Source organism: Bactrocera tryoni, chromosome 5 (assembly GCF_016617805.1).
Source record: "Bactrocera tryoni isolate S06 chromosome 5, CSIRO_BtryS06_freeze2, whole genome shotgun sequence".
In the NCBI taxonomy this organism is placed as follows: Eukaryota; Metazoa; Arthropoda; class Insecta; order Diptera; family Tephritidae; genus Bactrocera; species Bactrocera tryoni.
Genome location: NC_052503.1, coordinates 4694658 through 4711832, shown reverse-complemented (window position 1 = coordinate 4711832; position 17175 = coordinate 4694658). Strand labels below are relative to the sequence as shown.

General features: G+C 37.4%; 1 protein-coding gene across 5 annotated transcripts in view; it reads right to left on the bottom strand.

The window, feature by feature from the left end:
• LOC120777681 (myb-like protein Q) overlaps window positions 1-17175 on the bottom strand; it is a 128110-nt gene that overhangs the window by 63865 nt on the left and 47070 nt on the right. For 2 of the 5 annotated variants that reach the window (XM_040109151.1, XM_040109150.1), the window contains one exon: window positions 4488-4559. The exons of the other annotated variants lie outside the window; for them this stretch is intronic. The gene's annotated coding sequence lies outside the window, so the exon portion shown is untranslated. The remainder of the gene's footprint in view (window positions 1-4487; window positions 4560-17175) is intronic. 5 annotated transcript variants of the gene reach the window in all.

Here is a 17175-nt window from a genome sequence, read left to right as displayed (position 1 = left end):
CTAACAGCAGAAACAATAAAAACAGTTGAAGATATTATTAAGCGAGTGGGAAGATGGAAAAATTATTTTAACTTGCACCATATTTAGTGTATTTGTGCGTACAGCCGCAGGGTGCGCCGCGACGTATGAGTGACATTGAAATACCGCATGTGTGCGGTGGCAGCGTTGGGTGCAAAATAAAAGTGTCAACGCGGCGAAATGAAATTAGAAGCAGTATGGCGAAATCGTACTGCAAACAGCAAAATTGAGCTGGAAGTTACAAAATGGTACACACGAATTTGAAAGCACGCTAGAAATGGCTCGCCAGATATGGCTGTACATTTGTATTTATACTCAACACACCGTTAGAATACAGAACGAACCGCAGTGGTGTGTTAAATGTTTGCTCAAAGCACGAAAGGATAAGCGAAACTCAATTACAAAATATCACAGCATCACAAATAAATAAATTAGGCGGATAGAAATCTGTAAAAATATGCAGTTGTGTGGAAATTACCAGTCGGCCGCACACCGCGAGCCAAGCATGCGCTACATTTTTATTTTCCACTTTGCTGGCATTCGAGTGTCTTGCTTTTGTTTTGTCAAATAGCAGCATTGCGCTCAAGCGGAGCTAAATAAATAGAAATACCGTAACGAAAATGTTTACCAACAGATGTTGCAGCGGAGATAGCGAGAAACGGAAAAAAGATTGAGCCATAAACACACATGGCTACACGCCTGGACAGACTCACAGACACATAAGCACACACGCAAATTCCATGTAAATAGAAGCTGTGGCATGTTGCGGCGCTGTTTAAAAATAGAAACGAATGACTGAGTTGAAATGATGTAAGTAAACAAGCAAACAAGCGCGACCATAAAAATAAGCACAAAAGCAACAACAACAACAACAGCACCATTGTGCAAATAAACAAACAAGTGCACAGACGAAGGGGTAAACAAAAAACGCAGGCATTTGCATATGCACGCATATGCATGTGTGTGTGTGTAATGGAAAAAAGCTGAGAGAAGGGACGGGAAAGGCGGCAAAAAACGGACAGCAGCGCCCAAAGTCAGCTGGACTCATGCAAGCGTGAGTTGCAATTTTTTCTGTGTCCCTGCCAATCTAATGGCCCGCAGCCAGCAAATAACAGTAAAATGCACTGCGAAGCATAACAGCGTGAAACGAGCGCGCACGGCAAACGGAGAACTGTTATGAAAACGAATTTTTTTTCACCAAATAGCTGCAGTCGGCATGCAGATGTGGTTTGGAGTGTGCGCTCGCTATGATTTAGCGTCTAGAAATGTGAGGTTAAGGCTTTAATTATATTCATATAAATGGTCAAGGCGGGCACAATCACTTGGGGTTTGTAGCTCTTATTTGTACTGAGTTTGTTCAACATTTTTTGGGGTAAATGAAGGGCGAGTTTGGGCTTATGATGCTTACATATAGCACGTTGGATATGACAAATGCACGTGTTTTTAGTTCGATATATGTAATGCAGGTTATTCGATTCAAAATAATATGGTAGTCGAAAAAATCTTTTCGTATTTAGTCAATAGATGTCGTTGCAGTCATATATCTCCAATGCTACTAATCGCATTGTGTCATACCACATAGTCTTGGAAAGATGAGATCTTGAGCTTCATTTAACCAAAAAACCGAATCTAGGAAGTTGAAAAAAGTTACAACTGTTCAAAAATGAGTGAAAACAATAAAAAAATCATATATTTTGAAATTTTTGTATAAAAAAGGAAAGAATGCCACCAATGAAATTTGTAAAGTTTCCGGAGACGATCCTGAATCAGCTCGTGTAGCACAACAATGGTTCTCTTTGTTCCGTTCTGGAAATTTCGATGTGAAAGATGCATCTCGCGACGAGCTATCGTTGAAAAAGTCGATAAAATTATGGAAAAGGCTGATCAGCATCAAACGGTTTTGAACCATTTAAAAAAGGTTGGCTACAAAAGGAAGCTCGACGTTTGGGTAACTCATGAATTGTCTGTGAAAAATTTAACGGACCGAATTAACATCTGCGATTCTTTGCTGAAACGAAATGAAATCGGACTATTTCTGTGTGGATCAAATAGGACAATAATGTACGAAAAAGATCATATTGAAATATTGAAATTTTAATATAAAATACTTTTGAAAAAAAATCGTTTATACCCAAAAAATTATGTATATTCGATCACTTGGAGTTTTCTATTATGATATTGAGCTATCTAGCTATCCAACGCAGGATTGCTCTTGCCAACAGGTGCTACTTCGGACTGAGTAGGCAATTGAAAAGTAAAGTCTTCTCTCGACGAACAAAAGCTAAACTCTATAAGTCGCTCATAGTTCCCGTCCTGCTATAGTCAAATGTTAGTCAAGCCAAATTTCTGTAGCAATACTCATTAAGATGCCGTGTTTGCAATGGGGTTGAGTCTGGTCACCTTGGTTAAATATTTCTGTGCAGTTCAAAATTAAATTTCATCTTCCTGTCTCAGGTGCATTTTATTGAAGTGAAATTTGTTAGATTTCATCACAAATTGTTTCGTTTATTTGTCGCGTGTCGGATGTCACATTACAGCTTTCTTGTTACTGTTTATTCTACTCTATACACCTGCCAGACCACTCTGTTTATTGCCACATAAACAACCACTGAATAGTCTTTCTAAAAATTATTGCGCCAGCTCCGACTCAAACACATAACTCTGACCAGCGTGCTCAGCCAATGTACTTTCATGCGTGAAGTAGACTTTTTGCGCCTAAAAAAATATGTAAAACAGGTTGTTTGCCAACCAAAAATATCAATCTCTAATTTTTTATTTATATGAATTGCATTGTTTTTATTTTATTAAAATTAATAGCAAACGGTACTTGGCCAGAATGGTGGTCAACGATGTGTTTGTTTTTTTTTTTCTTTTTACTATACAAACTGGCTAATCGAACACAAGCCTTTGGTTAGAATACTATTTTATTTTAAAAGATATATTGACGACATATGGAGTAGATTCCGTATACTAGTTTACAGTTATTTTGCAGCTATGCAGTGGCTGACAACTGTTTTCCTCCCTAATTTTGAGTTGCTGTAGTAAAAATTTCCTAACGTGTAGGCGTCTGCTTTCTCGGCGGGTACTGCGCTGTGGCCAACGCGCAAATGACCTTAAATCTTTCGCAGAACTTTTCTCTCGAAAACTCGCAATGTTGACTCATCAGTTGCTGTCATCGTCCATGCCTCTGCACCATATAGCAGGACGGGAATTATGAGTGACTTATAGAGTTCGGTTTTGTGTTCGTCGAGAGAGGACTTCACTTCTCAATTGCCTATTTAGACCAAAGTAGCACCTGTTGGCAAGAGTTATTCTGCGTTGGATTTCGACGCTGACGTTGTAGGTGGTGGCTGGTTTCAAGATAGACGAAATTACCTACCACTTCAAAGTTATGACTATCAACAGTGACGTGTCGACTGTTTATTTGGTGACAGGAGATATTTTGTCTTGAGAAAGCAGCACTAACGGCGCGGTTGTTGAGGCCGATGATATCAATATCTGACGCAGCTTTTGGTTTTGCTCAACGTCAGTTTACACAGCCGTAATAGTTTTGCGAGGATCCAAATTCAGACATCACGGCATAAAGGCAGCACCTTTTCGTACTATCGAAAGCAGCTTTGAAATTGGCAAAGAGATGATGTGTGCCTATTCTCTTTTCACGGGTCTTTTCCAAGGTTTGGCGCATGGTGAATATCTAGTCGGTTGTTGATTTTCCAGATCTAAAGCCACACTGATAAGGTTCAGTCAGTTTGTTCACGGTGGGCATTAATCTTTCACACAATACGTTCGATAGAGCCTTATACGCGATGTTTAGGATCCACATCAGTTGATGCAGATTGTGGGGTCTCTCTTTTTGTGGATTGGGCAAAGAACACTTAAATTCCAATCGTTGGGCATGCTTCCGAGTCAAGAAGCACAATTTACTTAAATGACGATGGAACATTTTTGGACTCAAATTTGTAATCAGATCACCTTAAATACCCCACAGACCTCTCAGAACTTCAGTCCACATTTGTTCAATGCATCACTTTAATATCCGAATAAATTCCTTAGATCGGATCCTTGATAGCAGATATGTAACTGGCATATACCTATCAAAATAAAGATCTTTTTAAACTAAATGCTATAAAAGAAGCCTGTGAAGCCTGTGTTTTTTCTTCTTTTCCTAACACTTTTCATGTGCTTTAATTATTAAACGCTAAGGCTATTTATTTTAATTAAATGAGAAAATTATAAAACGCTTCATTTTTATAAAAGCATTTTGAATTAATTATTACGAAACTTTTTTTGCATATATCCTATTGACCCACCAGCATTAATCAGTTTATATAAAATCTGTGGCTTTTTGCAATGGTTCCATGTAACGGTTTTTGTAATGCAAACGGGCAAATAACTAAGTAAGCCTTTATATAATTCAGCCTGCGTGAAATATAATTAAATAAATAGCTTTTTGCTGTTTTATCACTTACGTTGTAGTTTGTCCGTTAGTCGGTGTCCTCGTGATGAAGTTTGCATGGGAATAGTCGACTGAACACTCAGCGCTGAAAAAATTAGAGAGCGATAAAGAGAGGTGAGTGAGTATGTAATTATATGGAGATGTGGAATGCCGACAATTTATGATTAAAATAGAAATTGAAATAGTTCATGTTAAACTTACTATGCAACAGAGATAATTCGAATATTTCCGCACATTTCTGCAATGCATTTAATTTATGCAACAGCATTTATGCTTGCATGTGTGTGTGGATACACCCACTTGCTGTGTGCTGATGCGCAATCTTCTAAGCCCACTAATGAGTTTTTATGTAACATTTAATGGCACAACATGGGCGAGGATAATAAAATTCATTTGAAAAGTTGTAATCTCATTCATTACCTTTGCATTGTGACAGTCAAAGGATGTGGCAGGGCTGAGTTCAAGTCGGTGCACCGGTGTGTGTATGTGTGTGTATAAGTGTGATCAAAATGATATATGAGTCTTTCTTTACAAAGTGCGGAGGTGGAATATTGTCTCGATGGCGGAGAGGACGGTAGTCACAACACATTTGCATACAATTTTAAACCTTTTGTTGGCGGTAAATGTGTATGTGTGTGTGTGAAATAGCTCACGCATGTATTAGCAAAATGGAATTAGGGCAAATTAACTCGGTGCCTTACTCAGTTGGATTAAATTGAATGGAGTGCCCTAATTTCGGTATGAAATCATTTTGCATAAAGTTACAACAAATTTACATATTTTTAATGAAATTGAGAGCGACTTGTCTACAGTAGCGGTTTATCGCATTAGCATGCAGGTATTATTGTTGAAAATACATTTTTAATCTCGCTTTTATTCAAATGAAGTCTTTATCTGCAAAATATCAGAATAATTTAATTCATTTACTTAGAGTTCAGCAAATTGCATCAGTAGCAAACTGAAGGAGAATAGATTCATTTCAAATTGTGTCATTAAGGACACAAGGTTTTATTGAGAATATGTTTCTTAGTAATTAAGCCTGCTTAAGCTGCTTTAATTCCGTTTCTATTATGGTTTCTGCATCTATCTGGATTTTTACGAACCCTAACACTATCAACTCAGTTTCAAGAAAAAAAAGTTTGTTATTAGATTATTTTATATCTGGTAGTAATAAATTAATTGTTTTTCCAACATATGTCTTTAGTAATCTGCAACTCGCGGTATAGTCATAAGTGCGATCGTGTTACAAAATCGCAAGTAAAGATTTCGTATTAAAAAATGTTTTCAGGTTTTTTTATGACTGCTAGATTCAGCATTGATTGAACATGCGTCAAGGATAAGCACCTGCAAAAAGTAATTACGTCATATTCTATAGTTTTCTAAGACGCACTGCCCTCTGGCAGACTAATTGTCGAAATAACGACGAAATATTAGAAAATGTCAAATCTGACTATCATGTAAGCACCTTTATCATTACCTTGGACCAAAATATGGACCATAAAAGAATTTGGTAAATAATATTCGATATAAAAGCATGCCCGATATATGGGTGCCATATAATTAATGAAAAAACCTCGTCGACTGCGTTTCAATCTGCAAATCGCAGATGAAAATCGATCACTTTCTGAAGCGGGTAGTTGCTGGTACTGAAGAGTCGGTTACTTATGATAACGTTAGTGGTCATGGTAAGCTGTAGAATACTGTAGCTAAGCCAGGATAAAGCGTCAGGAAAGTTTTTCTATTAAATTTGTGAAATCCACAAGAAGTCATAGGCGGCTCGATTAAACTCTTAATTAATTCAACCATTACTGTCCGCACTTAGTCCGTCTGAAGGTAGCAATCGCCTTGAATCGGTCAGTTTTTTATATTAAATGAGGAATTGTACTCCATCAGGTCACATGCAACGTCAGTGATTCACCAGAATTTCCGGAAGCTTGATTGAGAGTTTCTTTTGCATCCACCTTATATACCAGGCTTGGCACCAAGTGATTACTATCTCTTGCAGTCTATGATCAATGAGTTTGCAAAATTTTCCATAAGGAAAGCTTGTAAAAAAGTGTTTTTCCCCAATAGCTCTCTATAAGAGTGGCGTCTATGTCGTCCCATTCAAAGTCATCCCCTTGGCTCCCATGCACTCGTGCCAACGTCTTTTCTAATCCCCGAAACACTTGTTAATGTCAATAGTCATCAATGCGAAGCGATTCACTTTTAATGCCTTCAATTGACTCAAAATGGTTTCCCCGGAACGGTCCTTTGACTTTCCTGAATAGCCAAAAGTCACATAGAGCTATCACCAGTAAGAATAATGACATCCTGGTAGTCGGAAAATATTGTTTCGCAGACGGTAACGCGACGCTGTTTTCGAAAAAAACAACTGATTTTGGAACCAATCGTGCTTTCATATCTTTTTTCACTGATTCTTCCGATATTCGAAAGATGCCAGTAAGATTTTTGAGTATTAATCGGCGATTATCAAACATTCCTTCATTTTATTGACGTGTCGATGAACAGTTGATGTTGATAGCTGTCAACGCGTTCTCGACCCTCTATGAATAATTCATATCAATCAAAAATACGTATCAGTAAAAAACAATTATCTCCGAGGGCCTTTTTCACCATTATGTATGTATGCTTCGGCACCAGAAATTTGATTCCAAAAAAAAAATTTATGAAATTTCTTTGTTGAATAATTGAAATTTCTTGACTTGATAGTTTAACACTGTCCTCTCAGGTATTTTTATCAAACGGTGATTGAAGAAATAATTTATTTGACAATGATTGCGACTTATTAAGCTTTTCCCCAATCTAAATTTCTTTGTTAATTTTTAGAAATCCTCGATTTGGCCAAACTTCAAAATCTTGACTAGTATTTCCATATTTACTTGTGTTCATTTATAATAATAAGCCATTTTTTATTTTTGGATGTCAGATAATTTTAGCTGAAAAATATTCCCCCACGGCCGCCTACTTCTTTCAGAATTGCTACTAAATATCGGCTTTGGGAATAATGTGATCCAAAATTGTTCAAAATAATTGCCGATTACTAAATTACGTTAAATTCTGTAAATGTGCATGTTTTTCTTTAACAAATGAATTGTGCATACAAAAAATTTAAGAAAAATGCTTTTTTTCTGACTCGCATGACTTAAACCAATAACTAAGTTTCTCGAAAATTGGACAGTATGAAATTAAAATTTAATGTTTGAATTGCATTCGGCATATAAATTATTTACTAAAAATGATAAGAATTGGAAAAAGTGCTCTCGAAAATATCAAATGCTACACAAATCGTTCAAAGAAAACTTTAAATGAACAAAATTTATTGGAAAATAAAATAAAAGAACTGTCAATTGTACTTGCAACTGCAACATGCGGTAAATTAATGTTTCTTCGAGTGCTTAGTAAACAACGATGATATAGAAAACATGCACTAATGCGGACGAGTGCCTGCAATTGAGTGCACAATGGCGCACGTTTAAGTTGTTGCATACAAACAGGAGCAAGCACATGTACATATAGTATATGTTCTATAACAAAAGCAATCCTTTGTTTAATGCATCCTGCGATGTTCTAAGCGCTGCATGCATAGAAATAAATATAAATATATACTTTTTTGTATGTTTTTTTATTAATGCACGTTTGGGGTTTTGTACCACACGCGTGCGGATTTGAAATACTGCACAAACAAGTGCCGTTAGCTATTGCTGCAACATACCGGCAAAGAGTGCGACGACTAGTTGAGCAATACTCATTCCATAGCGCGCTTTGGCGTTCAGTTCGTTTTCTATTTATTTATTTATTGTGAGCATTTTTTCATGGGTAATTCTTTTGTAATTGAAAAATAAATAAAATGAAATAACAGTTTGTAGGTTTACACGCAGCAAATACGCGCACAATTGTAAGCCAGCAGATTAGCTCAGGTTTATGCGCATTTCGAAAATGTATTAAGCAAATTTTTGGCTGGGAAGTGTTTACTTAAAGCTCGAGAGTGAGCAGATATATTGATAAAATTATTGAAAAATAAACTAACTTTGTGAATACAAAAATATCTCAATTTTTTTAAGTGACATATTTTTAAGAGGCCTTTTAATTAAATCTTCATTTTTTGATTGAAAATTAGGATTAGGATATACGGAGAAAAAAACAAATATTTTAAATATAAAAATACAGTGTATTTGTAACATAGAAGAGAATATTTTCTTTTATGACAAAAATAAAAACTTCCAAAATGAGTTATTTAAGTTTTCACATACATTTTATTAAAACAAAAGCTTTTTTCATTACCTACAATATTATCATAAAATTATTTCTTTAGGACTCGTAATTTTTCCGGAAATCGAAATAAACCGTTTTTAATCGTTCAACAAACTTCCCTTCCTTTTCTCACCCTCAGATCACTTGTAAATGGATTTCGTTCCGCTTTTTTTAATTGTTGCTTTTGTTTTCAAAACTTTTTTGAGAATATTTTCAAATAAAAAAATTTTGAGATTTAAAATATTTTTCTGAAATTCTCTCCACAAAAAAAAACAAATAAATTAAATTTTATATGGAATATCTCTACTCTGTTTTCTAAGCATCCGAACTGTCTCTTCTCCTAGACACACTTAGTTTCGCTTAAGACAATAAGCAGCACTTTGTCTCAAGTAAAACACAATCACTTACGTGAATAACTACAAGCGAATTCACTTAGCTCGGCTGCTGCTGCTGAAAGGTCATAGCGTAGAACAGCATTTAACCCGCGTAGACTTTATTTAATATAATTCGACATGCAATTGCTTTCCTGCTACGCAACACGTGCACATAAATTACCCATGCAACAACCAGAACACACTCATACATATATAAATAGGTGCATTAGTGTGTGCGTGTAGTTCGGCAACAACCTGTGCTCGCTTTCATTTTAAATTATTTAGCTTAATCGATTTGGCTTGTCTTGTCGCTGGCGCCGGTGTTAATATATTAACCCGAACGCATTGAATATTTCACGCTTTGTTGTTGCCTTGCAATGTTTTCAACTCTTAAATAAAATAAAAAGCAACTGCTGCTGCTACATAATTGCATTGCTGCATTGCTGCATTGCTGCCGTGCTACGTGTCAGTGCGCCGGAAAGTATGCATTAATTACTTCTGCTCCAATAATTATCAATGTCTCTGCCACGTTGCATCCCGTTCGCACACCCACAGCCACACTTGCACCTTATGGAGCGACCTTCAGCAGTGAACACCTGTTTAAATTTCACTCTCTCCACGGCAACTGTCTGTCTAATAATCGACTGCGAAGCGGCTGGGCTGACGGTGAATGTAAGTGAGGTGGGAACTCTTCTTCACTTTTTACAGCTCAGAGCTTTATTTAAGAATTCGTATTTGCCACTCTTACCAACAAGCGATATTTACTTAAATGCACACATACACTCACACTCAGAGCACTTTGACGTCCCTCACTCTCACGCCCCTTCCACGGGCCTTTGTTTGCATTCACTTTTGCGCTTCTCCGTTGCGCTCGATTGGTTAAATATTTTGCGATAGATTTTTGCTGACTTTGTTGTTGCTCTTTGCTCACTTTGTTGAGTCATCTATAATTCGATGCTATATGTATAGATTTTTGCCATTGTTTGCTCTGCTCACCTATATATTCATATAAGTCCCTTAGTATGTATGTGTGTGTCAGGGGAGACCCCCTAAGTAACTGCTATGTCTAAATGAAGCTGATTGATTGGAAAATTCGTGTTTGTGGTTGTGTGTTTGGATTTTGTCATATTGGTCATTAAGCGGTCAATGTGGCAAGCTTTGGCCTGTGTTTAATATTAAATGTACTAAAAACAATTTGTGGCATGTGCTTTGTTTGTGTTCGCTGAGGATTATAAAATAATTCTATTGAAATATGGGTTAGTGTGAAAAGCATAAATGTTTAAATCGGTTATAAATTAATAATGTAAGGAAATATACTTATGCAATGAAGTAAACAAGGAATTAGGTAAATATGTTTGACTTCGGGTATTAAATATTATATATTGATACAAATCTAATATTGTAGCCAGCGTAGTTGGGGATTGGAATTTGTTAGCAAATTGGAAATTTCTTGCGAAATAAATGTCAACCTTGGTTTCATCGAAGCTATAATATTCAACATAGTTAAATTTATTTTGATTTTAATCTATCAGTTTGTAAGGTTACTATAGTTGCCTAAAATTGGCGGTTCCGACAAACGACTAGATTTTTGAATAGAAAAGAATGAACAAAATTTTAGATCAATAGCTCTTTTTTCGGATTTGGGGCTTGTAGCTAAAAACTGATCATTTATATATAGCGTCGTTCACTAAGTAATTGTGTTTAATGACAACAGCTGACCTTATTGTACCGTTAAATATAACAGCCATTATATATTTGAACAGCTGATATTAATAAGGCTTGCTTGTAAAAAAATCTTAAATTTTATTATACCCTGAATAGGGTAAAGTTTGTAGCACTCAGAAGAAAGCGTCGGAGACCCTATAAAGCAAATATATAAATGATCAGTATGTTGAGCTGAGTCGATTTAGCCATGTCCGTCTGCCTGCCTGTCCGTACTACGTATACGAACTAGTGAAAGATCATGGTCTAAAAGGCTGAACCAGCTGAAACCACTTCAAAGGCCGATAGTCACTAAAAAAGGTAATGTAGCCTGTTTGGTAGGATTTCAAAGTGATCATTTATTTTGAGCTTCTACTCGACAATACCACAAATTATTCATAAATATTGGGTAGTCGAAAAAGTATTTTCGTATTTTGACAATAGATGTCGTTGCGGTCGTATATCTCCAGTGCTACTAATCACATTGTGTCATACGGCATAGTATTAGAAAGGTGAGATCTTAAGCTTCATTTAACCAAAAAAATTAAGTTCGGCGAAGTTGAAAAAAAGTAACAGCTGTTCAAAAATGAGTGAAAATAATGAAAAAAAATTCGCTATATTTTGAAATTTTTTTATAAAAAGTGAAGATTACCACGCAAGCCACCAATGAAATTTGTGAAATTCACAGAGATGATACTGCATCAGTATCACAACAATGGTTCGCTCGCTTCCGTTCTGGAAATTTCGTCAAATAGTTTTGAATTATTTAAAAAAGGTTTCAATGTTTGGGTACCACATGAATTGGCTGTGAAAATTTAATGGACCGAATTAACATCTGCGATTCTTTGATGAAACCAAATGAAATCGAACCATTTCTGAAACGAATTGTAACAGGAGAAGGCAAAGATCATGGTCCAAGCCTTATGATATCAATATCCTCGGCATACGCCAGCAACTGTACACTCTTATAAAATATTGTACCTGCTAGATTAAGTTCTGCAGCTCGTAATAAAGGCAGCTCCTTTTCGTACTGTCGAAAGCAGCTTTGAAATCGACGAAGCGGTGGTGTGTCGCTTCTCCTTTCAGGGTCTTTTCAAAGATTTGGGGCATGGCATATCTGGTCGCTTCTTGATTTGCCAGTTCTAAAGCCACACTGATAAGGTCCAATCAGTTCGTTGACGGTGGGCTTTGATCTTTCACACAATACGCTCGATAGAACCTTATACGCGATGTTGAGGAGGCTTATCCCTAGGTAGTTGGCGCAGATTACTTGGTCTCTCTTTTTATGGATTGGCCAAAGTATACTTAAATTCCAATCGTTGGCCATGATTTCGTCCGACCATACTTTACACAGAAGCTGATGCATGTTCCTTATCAGTTTTTCGACGCCGTGTTTGAATAGCTCGGCCGGCAATCCATCGCCCCCGCTGCTTTGTTGTTCTTCAGGCGGGCAATTGCGATTCGAACTTCTTCATGGTCGAGCAATGGGACGTCTGCTTCATCGTCATCGATTGAGGAATCGGGTTCACCTTCTCCTGGCGTTGTACTTTCACTGCCATTCAGCAGGCTGGAGAAGTGTTCCCTCCATAATCTAAGTATGCTCTGGGCATCGGTGACTAGATCACTTTGGGGGTTCTACAAGAGTATGCTCCGGTCTTGAAACCTTCTGTAAGCCGCCGCACTTTTTCGTAGAATTTTCGAGCGTTACCCCTGTCGGCCAGCTTATCAAGTTCTTCGTATTCAGGCATTTTGGCCTCTTTCTTCTTCTGTCTGCAAATGCGTCTCGCTTCCCTCTTCAACTCTCGGTATCTATCCCATCCCGCACGTGTAGTGGTCGATCGTAACGTTGCGAGGTAGGCAGCAAGTTTTCTCTCCGCTGCGACACGGCACTCCTCGTCGTACCAGCTGTTCTTTTGCTCTTTCCGAAAACCAATGATTTCGGTTGCAGCTGTACGTATGGAATTTGAAATGCCGTCCCACAGTTCCCCTATACCGAGTTGTTGACTAGTGCTCTCAGAGAGCAGGAGTGCAAGCCGAGTAGAAAATCGTTCGGCAGTCTGTTGTGATTGCAGCTTGTCGACGTCGAACCTTCCTTGTGTTCGTTGGCGTGCGTTGTTTGCTGCACAGAGGCGGGTGCGAATCTTGGCTGCAACAAGGTAGTGGTCCGAGTCGATGCTAGGACCTCGGAGCGCACGCATATCTAAAACACTGGAGACGTATCTTCCGTCTGTCAAGAATGTCCGTTTATCTTGAAATTATTATTAAAAGTAAACAAAGATGTTTTATTTGAAGATATTATTAAACAAATACAGATTTATTTTAAAATTATTTTCGACCGAATCATTAAATATTCAAAAGACAATTAAATAATATTTTCCAGCGCCTGCTAGCACTACTCCGTTTGCTTGCTTGTTAACGAATGCCTCTCACTTGTTAAAACTGTCGGTGACACGAGTCGATGGTTGTTGGCTTTTCGATCCTGAGACAGCCATTTTGCTTGATGAATCTTCTTATGATGGAATCTAGTACCACAGATAACCATATTTCGGGCCCCGGCGAAGTCGATCAGCCTGAACCCATTTGGAGATATTTCGTCGTGGAGGCTGAATTTCCCGACCGTAGTGCCAAAGATACCTCCTTTGCCCACCCTGGCAGCCGCCAAGAACGATTTTGATATCGTGGCGGGGGCGGCTCTCATAGATGCGCTCCAAGCGCTCATAGAAGGCATCTCTTTGATCACATCGTCCTTCCCTTCCATGGGGGCGTTGGCGCAAATCAGCGATATGTTGAAGAACTTCGCTTTAATGCGAATTGTGGCTAGACGTTCATCCACCGGGGTGAATGACAGTACTCGGCGACGGAGTCTCTATCCCACCACGAATCCCACACCAAATTTGCGCTCCTTTATATGGACACTGTAGTAAATGCCACAAGGACCAACTCGCCTCAGTGCTTGACATCAACCAACTAGGCACCGGCACCTTCCCAATTAAGGGACCGGACATTCCAGGTGCATGCCCTCAAATCGTAGTCCTTATTTCGTATAAAATGGTCGCATCAAGAGGGGGGTCTCTCATACAAGGCTGCTTACGCTTTTTCATTGGTAGTGTGTTTTACATGATGATCCCAAACCCAGCGCTCAACCCTATGGAGAGGATGTTTCGCCTTCTCACGTTAGCTCCCCTTCAAACGGATGTTCTCGGGCTACCCTGAGAACACTTGGTCAAAGACCGGAAGTCGTGAGCTGCTTGAGCCATGTGTAAAAGAATCGTTTCTGGCTACTCCCAAGTGAATGGCGAACTTTCCCCACTTGCGTGAACTTCTACGCATGACTCCATCCTCCAATAAATATTATGTAATAAATATACGTATTATAAAAAGTGAAAATACTATGTGAAATATGTAACGTATTATAATTTTTTCAGGAAGAGAAAAATATTTCAATCAAATTTTTTCGCCACTATCTTTTATAGTTTTATTATCTCAATTAAGAGCAGCTGTATGGGTGCGAATGTTATTCACAATTCAGCGTTCGCATATAGTGTGCTGTTTGCTGTTAACAATGTGGTTGTTGTTGCTTCATCACAACATTTATTATATTCATTACAATGGCCGCAAGGTGTTTTCTCGACTGTTGATTGTTTTCACACATACTTCGGCCGGCTCCCCAAGTATGGCGTGTTTGCACGTACAAACGGATGTGTGTGTGTATGTAAACACGTATGCGTGTTTCTGTGTGTGCCAATGTGGCTGCGTGATTTTTTATTTGACCGCACTCATACGCCGTGTTGAACAGCGGACCATGAAAATGTGTACGATGTGTTAACATAAACATAAAAATAAATAAAAAAAAAACAAAAGCAAAGGTGGAGGGATAAGTGGAAATGCACGCGGAAATGGTGGAAACTCGATGGGCCGCAACGCCCTCAGAAAAAATTTGGAGTTTGTTGTGAAGAACGTGCTCGGCAAGTGATTCTTGCTCTGCGCCGCCATGTGTTACATGAATTTAATGAGCGGACATCTGTAAGGAAATACCGACGAGAGGAAAAAGGGGGTGGGCAGCGGAGGCAGGCATATAGTACGTGCGCTGAAAGTATGATGCGGTAGGCAATAACAAAAATTTGACTTCTTTAGTAAAAGGCCGCCGTTGTGCAGCAGGATATAAATGGCAGAAATTAGCAACAACATTTCAGACGAGAATATCAAGAGAATAGTCTGCTGTTTTTGGGGTATGGGAGAAAAAATCCTTATATTCAACATGCTTGCTGCTCTTTGAATTCATAATTGGATAATGTAATGTCAAAATTAAAGCATTTGAGGCTGAGCAGCATTGCCGAAGGCGAACGAATTTTGTTTGCGCTTAAAGTTAACAAGTTGTTGCTGTAAATGTTGTTATGTTTACATGTGATGTGTATAAGGCATACAAATGATATGAAACACACGCTTTTATAAACTTCGATAACAATACTTTAAGAGGATCTCCATTTCTTTTTGAATTTAATTTAGTCACACGAAAATTGTAATGTAAAAAAATATGTAAAAATTATAAAAACATAAATTTTTGAATTATATCCTGAACTGGGTATATTAAGTTTGCAGCAAAGTTTGTAACACCTAGAGGGCTGAGTTGATCTTTCCGTCAGTATATATGGTACTAGTCACTCAGTTTTATCGATCTGAAATTTTCCACGCGTCTTCTAAGAAGCTGCGCATTTGTCGGCTGCCAAAATAACGAAACGATCGTAACCCTTTTGAAGTTCACGATGTGTCGCCGATTTCTTTGGCTGATAGAAGAAAATCAATACTTCTCCAAGTGATGATTATTCGGCCAAAAATCGTTTATTTATTTCACAAAAGGAGTCAAAACAAATAACGTCAGTATGATACAAATGCCAAAGACTGCACTTCATTAGGAATATACTATATACTTGCATATTTTTTCCTAATAATCTTCCACTCATAAAATCCGAAATAAAAAAACGTAAATTCACTGAATTATACATATATAAGAATCCATCCAATCTAGTCAAATGAAGGTATTTCTGTCACTTTTTTGTAATAAATCACGGCTGCGTTGAAAACAAAAATGCCAAAATTAATATAATATTACATAAAGTAGCCTAGCTTTCTGGCCGCAAATACACGCTCTTCTACCGCCTTTTCCTTCTAGCACTTTTCGCATGCGACACCGCGCACTTATTTAAATTTAAATTTGGCTTCAATGTGCGAGACAGAAAGAAACGAATGACACGACTACCACGTGAGAGCACTGTAAACATGAGCGCATTCGTAGATTTAAATTTTATCCAATGTCCGCCCACTTAACACTATTAAGCAGATTTGCCTTTAGCAGCTTTTCACTGTGCTGCACGCAGCTTTATCTTACATTTGTTTATGTTTTTATTTTTGCTGTTTCCCATAAATCGCACCCGCTTGTAACAGTTAGCAGCGCGTATTATATAATACACGCCTGTTTTCGCTTTTTTATCCCCTGATGTAATTTTCATTTTATTTTGCTTGTCATTAATGTTGGCAGTATTTCTGTTGTTGTTATTCCGTGTTATGTTCCGCCTTTTCGTTTTTATGACTTTGTTACTTTTCCGCATTTTTCGGCTATTTGTTTGGGCGCAGCAGCCGTAATTGTCGGCAGTTTGGAGCGCGTAAACATTTTTGATGATTTATACTCGTGTCCTTAAATATTTATGCAAGTCCATTTACACTTTTAAATGACTATAAATATTTAATTGGCTCCAATTTTAATGGCACAAATTTTTGCGCGGCGCAGCGCCATTTGTCTCGCTCGCTTTTTTGCGATTTAATTGGAATTTAGGTTAAAATGTTGCTTCAAGGTGAAATACACATATTTTTCATTGAATATTTCATTTTCCAACATTCCAAATATTTTCCCTTTTTAACTCGAATTGATTAAATCTAAAATGTTTATATTGAAGGATTTATAAAATTTTTGTAATAATCTTCGTTTAGGACATTTTATAATAAACATTCCATTTTATGAATTAAAATTTTGTTTGTTTGGAAAGTAAAATGTCATTTAAACTAGAGACAGTTTAGTTATGTAAGAATTTAATCCTGCTGCTAATGAGCATTTGTTTTTACTCGACAACAAACCCTTTTAAATATGAAGTATCTCCAATATCTTCACAATCTCTTCAAACGACAAATAGTATGTGCCCTTAAAAAATATTTTTGGTTTATACTATTTTTTCTTAAAAAAAGTAACAGCAAAAAGAGTCTAAAGAAATAGTTTATTTTTTCAGCACTACTCAGTAATTTAATTTTTTTAGTTAATTTTAAACACGATTTTTTATTGTGTAAAACATTTTATCGCCAAATTTCATCTTGCAGCAATCT